The following is a 9,883-nucleotide window of genomic DNA, read 5'->3' as shown; positions in this document are numbered from 1 at the left end:
TTTATTTCTTCAAAGCTCTGATACTAAGGAATCAATTAGTCAATCAACAAGTATTTATTAAGCACCTATTATATACCAAGTTCTAGGAATAATGAAGCAACTTCTACCGACAAGAAAAAAAGTGCTGACAGGCCAGCTGAGAACAGAGAGGAGAGGGGCACTCCTGTTATGTTCTGGTCCTTGTGTGGCAGAATATTCAGTGCCTGGAAAATAACTACTGACAACAATTTGGCAGTGGCAATGCAACCTGGAGGTCTACTAGATAAAGTTTAAGATCTTGATTTATTGGGTAGAGATCCCCAATATTCCCTACATCTAATACAATTAATTTATACATAATAATAGCAATAATAGTTTACATTTATATTAGCATTTAGGTTTTACAAAGTACCCTTCATGATTACCTTGTTGATATAGGATCATTGGCAGAAAAAGCACTGGATTTGGAATTGAATGCCCTTTGTCTGAAACTCAGCTCTGTCATTTAACTTTAGGCAAGTCACTCTCAAGGCTTTAGTTTCCTTATATGTAAAATGAAAGGACTGATAAGGTTCCTTCTGCCTTGGAATCTGCCCCATCACTAAACTCTTAAAACCTATGGACCTCTCTATCTACCCTGCAGTTAAGATCTTTGACATGTATTGTCACCTACAATTGGAGTATGAGCTCCTTGCGAGCAGTGACCCTCATTTTTTCCATTTATATCCCCAGTACTTAGATAGATGCTGTAATAGGATCAACATTGACCAGAGTTCCTCTCCATGCCACTCCTCCATGGTAGGCTCAAGCCATCTTAATCTGGATTTTTGGTTACTTGTGGTTATTCCTCCTTTGTTTTTAAAGAGGATCAGTGGCATCATACCTTGACTTGTGCATGAATCGGATTTAAGTGGGGCAGAGTTGTACAAAGTCATCAGCCTCACTCTCTCTTCTAGTGTCATCAAAGTCCAGTGGCAAGCCAAAAGTTAGGACAACTGGTGATGTCCCAGGATACAGTGGATGATCTTGGTGTTTTCAACGTCTGATCAAGTTTTAAGCATTCTTTAGCATCTATGTCAGCTATCTTCATGGTCATTGAAACAAATTATTTTCATCTGCTCATTCCACTGGGAAGTCTTCACAAGCTTGAGGTAGACTTGCCCCTAACTCACCAAGGGGTTTGAGACATGTCAGTTATCCTTAACCTGGTTTTTCTATCTACCCAAGATAGTTCTTACCAGGGTCTAGATGCTACCCATGCTACAGCTTCTTGGAGCCACTGGTGGGAGTTGGGTGAGAAGTGGACTCCAAAGGTGGAAAAGAGCCCTGAAAAGGGCTCAGCACCTCATACCAGAGGTACTAGTTTTTTCTGAACACCCTTAATTGGGAAGAAAAAGCCCACCTACATGGAATCAATCATAGTGGATGGATATCCCAAGCCCTTGAAAGTCACCACATACTGCCCTGTTCACCAAAGATGTTTCCTTATGGAGATGAGGGGGACTGCATTTACCTAAACTAAGTACTGAATTATACCTGTTCAATATCCTTTCTATGCCATGGCATAAATCAGTCTTTTTTGTTAACTGTTGAATTATCAACAAGTACCTCAATTAGTTCCAAAATTGAACCTGAGTTAACAGCATACTGGCCTGATTAGATACACCCCTCTCTCCATAAAGTACAAATCAAAACAAGGCTGAGGTTCTACCTCATACCCAGGGAATTAGCAAAAATAACAAATAATGGCAAGAGTCAATATCGAATGTATTATGGAAAGGTGGTACACTGATGTATTGTTGGTGGAACTGTGAACAGATTCAATTATTCTGTGAAGCAATTTGACATTATTAAGAACTAAAATGATTATATCCTTTGACCTAGAGAAACCACCTTGAGGCATGTAACCAAGGATATTTTGGTAAATATTTAAACACTGACTGTCTGGAAAAAAATGTACACATGATATACTTTTAAGTTTAATCTTCCTTATTCTACACCAATTTCTAAGTCTAGACAATTAACAAAATAATAAATCAAGCTATGATTTATAGCAATAACTAATTGCCATGGTGTAGATACTCACACTGAAAATTTAATAATTGGGAGTCAGTTCAAGCTGACTCCAGCCCTCCTCTGTTATATGGTCAAAAAGATCAATGACAAAAAGAAAGTCCTCATACACTAGAAGATATTTATATCAGTATTTGTAGCAGCAAAGAACTGGCAAAAAAGTGGATGTCCATTGATTGGGGAAAGCCTTCTGAGCCATAAACATAATAATAGCTCTCATTTATAAAGCTTCTTAAGGTTTATTAAGTGCTTTATATATCTCAACTCATTTGATCTTCACAACAACCTTGTGAAGTAAATGTTATTATCATTTCTGTTTTACATATGATGAAACTGAGACACAGAAAGGATAAGTGCTTTGCCCAAGATCACATAACTAATAAATGTCTAACACAGGGTTTGAACTCAACTCTTCCTGATTCCAAAAGTCCCAAGCTCTGATCATTAAGCTGCCTAGCTACCTCCAGTGCTATGATGACTGCAATGGTGAATATGATGAATACAGAGGAACATGGTGGGTCTTTCATGAACTGCTGAAAATTAAAATGAACAAAACCAAGGAAATAATATATACAATGACTATAACAACGCAACTAAAAAAGTGACACCACAAAAACATTAGAAACTGAATACTCAACTGATGTCTCAAATTTGGTTCCAACATGAGATGTAAGAAGGCACAACACTGTCCTCCCCCTCCATTTCTTTGTAGAAGTCAAAGATTATGAGTATTGTATATGATGTCTTGTATTTGAAATATGTTGATTAGTCTTGCTGAACTTTCTTCCTTTCCCCCACCTCTTATCAACAAAGCGATTTGCTAGGGCAGGAAAGTCAAGTGTTATTAAGAGGAAAAAGTCTGTATTATCTAGTTAAATCCTCCCCCTCTCCACCCAAGGTAACTGGTAGACTTTCACATGTGATATTCTATAGCAGGTCGTATCTTTACAGACACAAAGTTGACTGAAAGATGAGAAAATATAAAATCCTGCCGTGCTGATTATTTGTTGACTATTTTTTAAAAAGCACTTGAAAGGAGACAAGATGGTGGAGTGAGTCATTGCTTTTAAATCTACTCTCCCCCTCAATACCTTAAAATAATTCTTTAAGTGCCACACAAAGAAGAGAAAGGAAAAAGCAATACCCTCAAGGTAACTGACACAGAAAAAACAACAGAAGACCAAGGCATGCAGAATTATTATAGTCCTGTCGTACCTTCTTTCCTCAGGCCTGGCCAGACTCAGGCCCTATTAGGACTAGGTGGACTAAGCCACTGAGTCTCTCCTTCCCAGTACTATTGCATGTTTATCAAACCACTAATTCTTTTCTTCTGTACTCTGCTTGCCACCGCACACCTCCAAAAAAAACCCCAAAACAATAAAACCAGGTCCAGTCCTAGAAGCTGGAGCCCCTACTTCCACTATATACCGAGAACAGCTCTGTCCAGGAATGGGCTCAATCTCTTGAGGAGAAGCTTTATACTTATACAGCCTGGGACCTTGGCTCTGTCCAGGGTCTGAGTTCCACCAAAGGTAAAGTCCATCACCTGCATAACCCAGAATGAGTCAAAAATGACACTATTCACTTACATTGCCCTTATAACTTTGATGCCACATGTTTTTGTGGTAAGGTCAAGCCCTACTTTATTCACCAGTAGAAAGAATAGAGTAGTGAAAGACATTAGAAAGACATTAGCTATTTCTACCTGCCCATGTGGAAATAAAAGATGTTGAGGGGATAGAGAACAAATACAGACTTCCATAAGGTGGCTTATGTGTGCAATCCCCTTCTAGGTCTTATGGAGAGCTGAAGCAGGAGCAAGAGACAGTCTTTGTCTATCTGTACATAGTTAAGTCTAATCTCCATGCTCATCAACTGAGATAATATTTTTAAAGCACTTAACATAGTACCTAGAATATAGTAGGCTCTTAATAAATACTTGCTCCCTCTTATCTCCCTTTGTTCTTGAAGAACATGCTCAGAAATCAATTCATCTTAGGTGATAAGCTTTCTCTCATCAATAGACTTTGAAAGTTGTTATGAAACCAGTATAAATGACTTAAAAAACAGATGCTGTGCTATATCAAAATCAAGTCTTTAAATTTTTTAAAAAAAATTCTTAACTTAAACTCCTCCCCCCTGCCCTGCCAAAAGACCAATCTCCATTCATACACAAAATAAAACAAAAAAATTGAGATTTTATATCAAACAGTGAATTTCCATTTCACTTTTGGTTTTGTTTTTGTTTTTTAACTATGTCAGCCGGACTGGTATTGGCTTCAAATCTGTGAGTGGCTGGAGCTGAACGAATAGAATACAAAGAGGAGAGTCAGGACACAAGTAGAAGTTTAATTTTGAAGTGAGGAAAGTGCTTGCAAGTGGAAGTCCTTTTGAGTAGGAGGGTTTGACATGCTGGAACTAAGACAGTGCTTTATGTACATAAAAAAACCCACAAGTGGGATGGACCATGACATAATCACTCTTAGGTCTTGAGTAGCAGTTCTCATGGCAGGTTCATGCTTAGGCAATGAAGGCATTCCTGGGTCTTGTGGGAACAGTGTCCAAGTTGATTGTTTCACAACCAGAGTTAGCGTGGTGGTTACAGGAATGCAGTACCTGGTTTGGTTCACTTAACTGTTACAAGAAACAGGGATCATAAACATGTCAAGAAGTATGATGGATGGCTCTCAGGACTCTGAGAAATAGGCTGGCGGGGGGGTGGGTGGGTGGGATGCTCCAACAAATCTAAACATAAATATAAACCCCTCAGTGACCACCTGGTGCTGGTCAAAGCAATGCACTTTGCTAGAGGGTGAGATCATCTAGAGCACAAAGGATTGTTGTTATACCATGCCAAGCTCAGGGCACATCCTGATTGTTGGGCCTTATCTCTGGGAGACAGGGTGTTTCCAAACTATTTTGACAACTGTAACAAATAACTTTTTAATAAGTATATTAAAAATTTAAACACTACTTTAAAAACTTTCCTGTGTCTGTGCTTCCTTCTGAACTTACTTAACAAAAAATGTTACAGTGCTCTTCTTTATTGGCATAACCACTGCTGTCCCTCCCCAGAGAAGAGCCCTTCCACCAACTATCTAGGAGAAAGGAGGGAAAAGCCCTCATAATAAATAAGCACAGTCAAGCAAAATGAATCCATACAGTGACCATGTCTAGAAATGTATGTCTACCATCTCTCAGAAGGTGGGTAATATCCTTCTTAGTTCTTGCTTTGATCATAGTTCTTAAATCTTTCAGTGTTTTTATAATTGTCTTTATAATGTTTGTTTTCCTTACAATTTTTTTTTCAGTAAATTGTTCTCCTATATCAGATCTTTTCACTCAATTCTCTGTTGTATTACTCAGGATTATCTGAAATCATCTCTTTTATAATTTCTATGGTGCAACAATGTTCCATTACATTTATAAACCACAATTTGTTCAAGCATTCCCCAATTGTCTAAGAGGCCATCTCATGTAAGGCATCCCCTTTGATTCTGATTCCTTGATTTTCTCAAACCTCCTCCTTCTCCCCTTTAATGATCCCTTCAGGATCAGGAATTTGTTTTTACTTGCATTTCCTTCCTGGTATTACCATTCTTATCTACTCCTCTCCCTCCCCCACCCCCCCAGCTTTATATCTGCTTGTTTCCCTATTGAATCTGATGTATTTCTACAGTGATCTCTCTATCTGTTCAACCTTCCTTTGTTTCAGCTAAAAGTGAGGTTCATTAATGCCTGCTCCTTTTCCACTCTTTCCTCCATATTTGTATATTCTTATACCTTCCAATTATAAGAAATAGCAATTTCTATCCCCTTCTTTCTCTTTTTAACATCTGTGTTGTCTCACAGGTGCATTGCTTTTTTTATTTTTATTTTTTGGCTTTCCTTTCTCTTTTCCCTCTTAAAACCCTCAGAACAGAATTAAAGCTACCCCTCCCAGCCCTCACCAGGACATCTGTTTTTCCTTATTTAACTCCCCTTTGAAGATGTTAAGCTTCAGAAGGGATATGTTTCTTCTCTCCCAGGAGAGTTACAATACTATATCATCACATAGCTCCTTCTAATTGATAAAATAAATTTACCTTTCTAGGTTTATTTGAATTCTTATATTTGTATTTCAAAGTTTCTACTTAGCTCTGGTCTTCTTAAAAAGAAATTCTTGAAAGTTCTCTACTGTATTAAAAACCATTTCCCCCCATCAGGATTATATTCACCTTTAAAAGATATTATTTTTAGTTGTAAGCCTATATCCTTTGGCTTTCAGGATACTGTATTCTAAAACCTCCTATGGTTTTTAGTAGAAGCAATCCAGGGCTTATGTGGTATTATGGTGTCTTGGTACCTGAAATGCTTCTTTCTGGATGCTTGTAGTATTTTTCCTTTTATATCAGAATTCTGGATTTTGACTATAACTTTTCTGGGATCTTTCCTTTGGCAGTTTCTTTCAGGATGTGACTAGTTGATTTTTTTCTTCTGTTTTTGTCCTCTGGTTCTAATAGATCTGCACAGTTTTTGTTTATGATTCCTTGAAATAATGTCCAGGCCTTTTTGGGGGGGGAGGGGAATAAGGAGATTGGAATGAGCAATCATGGTTTTCAGGGAGTGCAATGATTCTTAATTTATATCTCAACCTTTTTTTCCCCCCGAAGACAGTTGTTTTTATGAAATATCTTACATTTTTTCTTTTTCTTTTTGTCTTTTGATTTTGTTCTAATATTTCTTACTATCTCATGGAGTCATTGATTTTGGTTTTGTCTATTCTAGTTTTTAGAGATTCGACTTTAGAGATTCCTCAACTAAATCACAGAATTGGCTCAAAGCAGCCCCTGAACTCAGACAAGCACCTGCAGGAACTACATTCTGGTCTTGAAGTCCTAGAGACTTCAAGTGTCATTTTGTCACTAGGCCAACTTACCTCATTAACTGCTGTTACAACTCACTACTTGGCTCTTTGTATAGACACAACTGTATGTTTCAAGGCTTAGCCTCTCTGCCTTGGGTCTCCTTGGTCCTAGAGGAGATTCCAGCACACCAGTCTAATTTCCCTCCTCCAAATGAATCAAGAAGCCTTTTGATGACAACCTCATTCCAAACAACTCAAGTTGCTTTCTAGAAGCTAGGATCTTCTCTTCCTTCTTCCTCTGGAGACTTATGGACTCTGCCTTGGTTTTCTTGACTAAATGCCTCATATGGTCCTAATGTGCCTGACACCTCTTGCTCACTCTATTAATCCCACCTAGTTGCAGGCCTAGTCACAGAGGGCAAAAAAAGAATCATATATATTTCATCACTGTGATTAAGTTTAAATGTGTAGTTTTTATTCAGCAATTCATTGAATTGGATGATCTGAATTGGATCTTTTACACATGATGACATTTTCACCCAAAATGAATTCAGAAGTGGCAAAGAAGTCACACCTTAATTGAAGGATCACTTACTGATTCTCTTCATAGAGGTGAATAAAAGAGATGGTCTTTATCCTGGGGCTAAAGGCAAAAACCATTAGTGCTCTCCCTCTGAGGCTGTCTCTGATTCACACTGTATGTAAATACACTTCTATGCTTGCAGTCATTTGCATCATGCCTCCTCCACTATATATTGTGAGATTTTTCAGGACAGGTTAGGTCTTTTTGTCTTTCTTTGTATCCCCATCATGTGGTATGGTGCCTGGCACATAGGAAGCATTTAATAAATGTTTGTTGAAGATGATGACAAAATAACTACAAAGCAGAAAAGTCATTCCATGGGACACATGGCACATGGTTACCTTACCTTTCAGTGTTCCCAGTAATCATGAGTGACCAGATTAAAATTAAGATTCATGATTGAATTTATATACCCATACATTCTTTAGGATAAAGAAATTATATTAACCTGACAAATTTCTCCTAAATAAGTAAATATATATATCTTGGTATTATATTATTTAATGCAAAAGCAGGCAAATGGGAGGATGCTGAAAAGTGTATTGGAGGATGTGGTTCAGGATAAAGAAATAAAAGAGGCAAAAGACTTGCAGATTTCTCAGAGAAGAAAATTGAAAGGTGCTGGACATGGCAACCACTGAACAACACAACTGCTGGGATTTATATTATCTTAACAGACAGGAAATGACTAGTTACAGATAAAGCAGTCATTTGGGAATAGGTTCTCTGTTCATGGTCAGACCATGCACTGTTTAAAGTTCGAGGTTGGGTCAAATACCAAATTAGAAGAAAGGAAAAGAATGAGAAGACAGTATTAACGCTGGATAGATACATCATTGATATAGTAAAAATTATGGAATGCAACACCAAAGAAGACTAGGTCTTATTTATACTGCTAGGTATATAAAGCTAGTGACTGTGGAATTGAGCAATGAGAGTACTTCTTTCTTCCCTGAATGTCATTCATTAGGAGTGGCCTAAGAGCTATGTTATCAGATAAGAGCTGAGGTCCTTTGTACTGGGGTCAGTTATCCTGAGCATCAAATTACCCCTTCCTCCATTACCCCAATATGACTGGCACAAGATAGCTTCCTGGTTCCTTCCTGTTAACCATGAAAAGACTCAGAGGGCCTGGCCTCCTTCACACCCCACACCCATGAAAAAACACAACATTGGGCCATCCCATAAAGTGGATCTTAATAGTGGGCCTCAAAGTAGCTCATAGTGGAATCATCAAATACTACAGCTCAAATTCCCAGAGCCTCATATTCTTGTTTCTATTTGGTGCCTATAACCTACTACCAGAACTTAATTTAGGGCTAAGATGTAGGGTCAGACTTATGCAGTCACCAACATTAGTGCATTCTTGACACCAATCAATCAAGTAACAAGTAATTATACAGGGTGTACTATATTCCAGGAACTTTACTAAGTTCTGAGAATATTAAGGAAGGAAGAAAGGAAGGAGGGAAGGCAAAAAAGAAGGAAGGAAAGAAAGAAGGAAGGAAGGAAGGAAAGAAGGAAGAAGGAAGGAAGGAAAGAAGGAAGGAAGGAAGGAAAGACAAAAACAGTCCTTTCAATAGGGAGCTGGGGTATGGGGATGGAGGGAGGTGATCAGCTGATAAGAAAACATGAGAGGTGTTTGATCTTAATTAATCCTTATTTTCCATTATATTCTTGTGTTTTGGTATCAATCTGGTATTTCTAATTCTGGTATCAATCAACACCTGGCTGCTGAGCATACTTAGATGGTAGGCATGACTTTCATTGTGTACATATATACAGATGTACACTTACCTGTCAAATAGCTCTGTATCAGGGCAAGGGGTTGTTTCGCTATTGTTAGCTTAGACATTTTGGCTACATTAATTGCATTTCTGTACTTATATCTGAACACAAGTGGGATTGATGTTCTTGGAATTCATATAGCTTTTAAGCTGTAATGTGATAATCACAAAGAAAAATGGTAAAGATTTGATTCAGGCAATACCTGAGACCAAACTTGTACCATGGACTTCTAGCTTTGGCCAAGGTTATGAGGTTGCAAGGAGAATTTGATCTCTGGGCCTCAGGGGTCACTTTCTAGTCATTCTCCCCTGACTATGCCTTGAGTTTATGCTAAAGAAGAATTACAGAGTGGTCCAGTTTATTTATCATGTTTAATTCCTCCCTTCTCTTCATTGTATATTGGATATATGACACAGTCATCTGTCAAAGGAGAGCTGATTTTTATTTCTTTTTAAACTTGTTTCATATCTGGCCCATATTTGGGAGGAGTCTGGAAAGGGAAATGGGGAAAATTGAAATATCCTTCTTGTCTATTTTTAGTTGGGTTGTAATTTGAAACTAGAGTAAACAAAGAGCAACATAGCTCAATGATATCCTCAAGGAATCATGGCAGA

The sequence above is a fragment of the Notamacropus eugenii genome, chromosome 4 (genome assembly GCF_028372415.1).
Source record: "Notamacropus eugenii isolate mMacEug1 chromosome 4, mMacEug1.pri_v2, whole genome shotgun sequence".
NCBI classification, from domain to species: Eukaryota; Metazoa; Chordata; class Mammalia; order Diprotodontia; family Macropodidae; genus Notamacropus; species Notamacropus eugenii.
This window is presented reverse-complemented; position numbering follows the sequence as displayed.